The 4938-nt window shown below is 44.9% G+C and overlaps 1 non-coding gene and 1 pseudogene across 1 annotated transcript; both read right to left on the bottom strand.

The window, feature by feature from the left end:
• Window positions 1-3441: 3441 nt before the first annotated feature.
• On the bottom strand, window positions 3442-3548 carry LOC134967980 (U6 spliceosomal RNA). Its single transcript, XR_010189289.1, has one exon. It is a non-coding gene; the product is annotated as a U6 spliceosomal RNA (small nuclear RNA).
• Window positions 3549-4152: 604 nt separating this feature from the next.
• Window positions 4153-4259, bottom strand: LOC134967955 (U5 spliceosomal RNA; annotated as a pseudogene).
• Between the last annotated feature and the right edge of the window lie 679 nt (window positions 4260-4938).

Raw genomic sequence — 4938 nt, 5'->3', positions numbered from 1 at the left:
CCTGCCACAGAATGTGCAAGTTGAATTGTGCTACAAATCCAACGAGCAATCGTCTGCTTAGAAGCAGGAGCACCCAGCTTGTTGGGTGCATACAGTATAAACAGCGAGTCAGATTTTCTGACTCCAGCCGTCCTTGAAATATATATTTTCAATGCTCTGACAACGTCCAGCAACTTGGAATCCTCCAAATCGCTAGTAGCCGCAGGCACCACAATAGGCTGGTTCAGGTGAAACGCTGAAACCACCTTAGGCAGAAAGTGAGGACGCGTCCGCAGTTCTGCCCTGTCCGAATGGAAAATCAGATATGGGCTTTTATACGATAAAGCCGCCAATTCTGACACTCTCCTGGCTGAAGCCAGGGCCAGTAGCATGGTTACTTTCCATGTAAGATATTTGAGGCCCATAGACAATCCTGTTTGCAGGAAATGTAGGAATCGACCCAGTTGAAATTCCTCCGTCGGGGCCTTCCTGGCCTCACACCACGCAACATATTTTCTCCAAATGCGGTGATAATGTTGTGCAGTCACCTCCTTCCTGGCTTTTACCAGGGTAGGGATGACCTCTTCCGGAATGCCTTTTTCCCTTAGGATTCGGCGTTCAACCGCCATGCCGTCAAACGCAGCCACGGTAAGTCTTGGAATAGACACGGTCCCTGCTGAAGCAGGTCCCGTCTTAGAGGTAGAGGCCACGGATCTTCCGTGAGCATCTCCTGAAGTTCCGGGTACCAAGTTCTTCTTGGCCAATCCGGAGCCACGAGTATCGTTCTTACTCCCCTTTGCCGTATAATTCTCAGTACTTTTGGTATGAGAGGCAGAGGAGGAAACACATACACTGACTGGTACACCCATGGTGTTACCAGAGCGTCTACAGCTATTGCCTGAGGGTCTCTTGACCTGGCGCAATACCTGTCCAGTTTTTTGTTGAGGCGGGACGCCATCATGTCCACCATTGGTCTTTCCCAATGGACCACAATCATGTGGAAGACTTCTGGATGAAGTCCCCACTCTCCCGGGTGCAGATCGTGTCTGCTGAGGAAGTCTGCTTCCCAGTTGTCCACTCCCGGGATGAACACAGCTGACAGTGCTAACACATGATTTTCTGCCCAGCGGAGAATCCTTGCAGCTTCTGCCATTGCCCTCCTGCTTCTTGTGCCGCCCTGTCTGTTTACGTGGGCGACTGCCGTGATGTTGTCCGACTGAATCAACACCGGCTGACCCTGAAGCAGAAGTTTTGCCAGGTTTAGAGCATTGTAGATTGCTCTTAGCTCCAGTATATTTATGTGAAGAGACGTCTCCAGGCTTGACCACACGCCCTGGAAGTTTCTTCCCTGTGTGACCGCTCCCCAGCCTCTCAGGCTGGCATCCGTGGTCACTAGGACCCAGTTCTGTATGCCGAATCTGCGGCCCTCTAACAGATGAGCACTCTGCAACCACCATAGCAGAGACACTCTTGTCCTTGTGGACAATTTTATCCGCTGATGCATCTGCAGATGCGATCCGGACCATTTGTCTAGCAGATCCCACTGAAAAGTTCGTGCATGGAATCTGCCGAATGGAATCGCTTCGTAAGAAGCTACCATTTTTCCCAGGACTCTTGTGCATTGATGCACAGATACTTTTCCTGGTTTTAGGAGGTTCCTGACTAGATCGGATAACTCCCTGGCTTTCTCCTCCGGAAGAAATACCTTTTTCTGAACAGTGTCCAGAACCATCCCTAGGAACAACAGACGTGTCGTCGGGATCAGTTGGGATTTTGGAAAATTCAGAATCCACCCGTGTTGTTGGAGCACTACTTGGGTTAGTGCTACTCCGACCTCCAGCTGTTCTCTGGATCTTGCCCTTATCATGAGATCGTCCAAAGTAAGGGATAATAGGATTTTGGTACTTACCAGGTAAATCCTTTTCTTTGAATCCATAGGGGGCACTGGAGTACTCTTGGGATATGGACGGGCGTAGCCGATCAAAGGCACTGAATATTCAAATTTAGGACTCTCCCCCCCCTCCATATCCCCAAGTACCTCAGTGTACTTTGCCAGTGTTTTTTACTGAGCGAACAGGATATAGAGAGGTTGACAATGGAGAATCCCTATAACATAACGGACAACCACAAAGTTGATCCGTAACCTTATTGTCAACTAAACAGTTGACACCTTAACCGATAGAACTTTATAATTTGAGCCAATTGGTGAAAATGTGTTACCATAAGCTCCTTTGAGCTTAATACCATCCAAGTTAAATTTGTTCACTAAGCTCCCTTGAGCTTAAAACAACCCAGGTAAAACTGCTCTGGGCGGGCGTCCAGTGCCCCCTATGGATTCAAAGAAAAGGATTTACCTGGTAAGTACCAAAATCCTATTTTCTTTATCATCCACTAGGGGTCACTGGAGTACTCTTGGGACGTACCAAAGCTTCCCTCGTGGGCGGGAGAGCTGTTTGATACTTGTAACAGTAGGCAGGCCAAAGCTAAATGCTGATGGCGCCACCATTAATAACGTATAACCGTGCACAAACGTGGTGCACTGAAGGCTATGTAGCCGCGTCGTAGCCGCTGCACGACCCGTTGGGTCTGACATTCCCACAGAACCTGTGGGATGAACTATTACTGACGTAGGCGATTGTAACTTAGCCTTAAAGTAAGTCTGATTTGTAGTCATTATTATCCAACTGGATAATGTCTGCTGAGAAACTGGCTAACCCCAGTTTGCAGTATCATATAGAACAAACAACGTATTCATATCACGTACTGTAGACGTTCGGTACATATATAAACGCGTAACGCGTGTACCACATTCAGAATTCAAGAATGTGCTGTCCACACAGGAAGCACTATTGGTATATTGATGTGAAGAATACGAAAGCGGATTTCGTCCGAAGATCTGCTTTGTCATGAGAAACTCAAATACGGTGGCTTGGAATACAAGGCACCCAAATATGAAAACAAAACCCTTGTCGAAGCACCATTGCCGAAGGCAAGGCTAGAAGAAAAATGTTTTCCAAAGTGAGAAACTTAATTCTCATTTGTTGTAAAGGTTCAAAAAATATGAAACTTAATTCCCCTTTGTTGAAAGGGTTCCAAAATATGAAAACTGTAATAAATCTGAACCCAACCTCAAATCGCCTGGCGCTGTAGGTAGGATAAATAGAGTCTGAACTTTGGTGACACCTTGTAGAAAGATGTTTACAGACGCAAATAGAGGCAAACGTCTTTGAAAATACGTTTACCACCCAGATACCTGCACTGTTAGTGCAGATGAACGCAGTTTTCCATCCCATCCCGTTTAACAGAATACGAGTACTTGAAGTATGATGTTGGAAACTTCCGAGGTTTACAACCTATGTAAGCACACGAAATGTTTTAATAATGAGCTGCCTTAAGCGGCTTACTATTTCGTTACATGGTTGGTATAACCGATACTGTAATGCTCTATTTTTTTAAGAGGGCGGTCTTATGGAACGTTTCACGAATTTGCGTGTCATCCTAGCGCAGGGGCCATGCTAATCTTCTCTGTATCGTTCCAATTTTAGTATATGTGCTGCCGAAGCTAGCACTGAACCCTCACCCCGTCAACCGCAGCTGCGGTACATAGATAATAGGTACATAGGTAACTATGGGTAAAAGAACGTTCCCTGATGTAACAGGTTGGACGTATTATGAGCGGGCCAAGATCGTGTGCAAGTATTCATTGAAAATTCGAGAAGCAAACTTCTCTGAAACCCATGAGATACCACCAGTATGACTGTGACGAACTGTCTTCTGATCCGTTTTGGCAACGAAGAAAGAAGCGGAAATTGGTGAAGCCAGATACACGATGCTGAATGACCCCATGAATGTGATGTACACATACTGAGCTTTTGTAATTGTGGCGAGATGCCCTCATGTATACTTGAGGGTAACCCCCTTCTGTGGACTTACATCTTAAACACCTGTGTATTTAATGTCCAGTTTTTAAGATCCAAACCCTGACGGGTGAGATCGTCTGTCTAACAGATGTCCACTCACGGATTGATGTTGACATTCCCCATAATGGCGTTCTGAGCCATTGAAGATTTGAGTTACCTACCGCCTTGCCTTGCGGCTTATCGGTTCTCACTGGTTGTTCAGCATGCAACTGCCGTTGCTTTGTTTGACTGCTTAAGGGCAGCGTGAGCCAGGCATTAAAAACAAAATTAAATTACCTGAAACTCACGGTTGTTACTCTCCACGGAAATCTTTAGTAAAAAGTGAAAGATTTATTCGTGCTGAAGAGAAAACCAGAGTCTATCGTTGGTCAGACTGAAAGCGAATTATTTATTGCATTGTAAAATGTTCTAGGACATTTATCTATTGCATTGTAAAATGACCAGAGTTCTAGTACATTTATCGACAGCAATCTGTCGTGTTTAGAACCTTTGCGTTGATTTTAACTACAAATCCTGACTCTCTGTGACTGTCGTCTAGAGTATACGCACCCTTGTTCCTCTGTGGGACACGCGAGTGAAAGGTGGCGAACTAAATTGAAAACACATTTTTTTCTTAATAAGTAAATACACCAATGTACCGCTAGTGTGCGTGTACTTTTGTTCTTGCTGGTGTAGTAGGTAAAAGTCGTTGATTTACCGTATTTATAATCTTACCTAGGAATTTACATCGTTTAGACAGACTTAGATGTGATTGTTTTCAAACTTAATCTGCTACTGTAGTATACCTTAGTAGCGCAAGTTAGAGAAACTTTGTTAATACATAGTGAGATGAGCTATCATTCCAACATCACTGTAGCAAATACCGGAAGCGATAAGCAACGGTAGAAAAGAAATGCTAATGGTTGCTTGCAACCGCTAGAACCTGTGATGAAGAAACCTGACTGGGTAACTACGCATTGTGAAGATCAAATGCAATCATACAATTTTGTGGCTTCAATAAGCAAAAACTAACTGCAGAAAATCCATTTTCTAACTGTAA

This window comes from Pseudophryne corroboree, chromosome 10, assembly GCF_028390025.1.
Source record: "Pseudophryne corroboree isolate aPseCor3 chromosome 10, aPseCor3.hap2, whole genome shotgun sequence".
In the NCBI taxonomy this organism is placed as follows: Eukaryota; Metazoa; Chordata; class Amphibia; order Anura; family Myobatrachidae; genus Pseudophryne; species Pseudophryne corroboree.
Note: the sequence above shows the minus strand (reverse complement) of the source record. Positions and strands in the feature narration are given on the sequence as shown.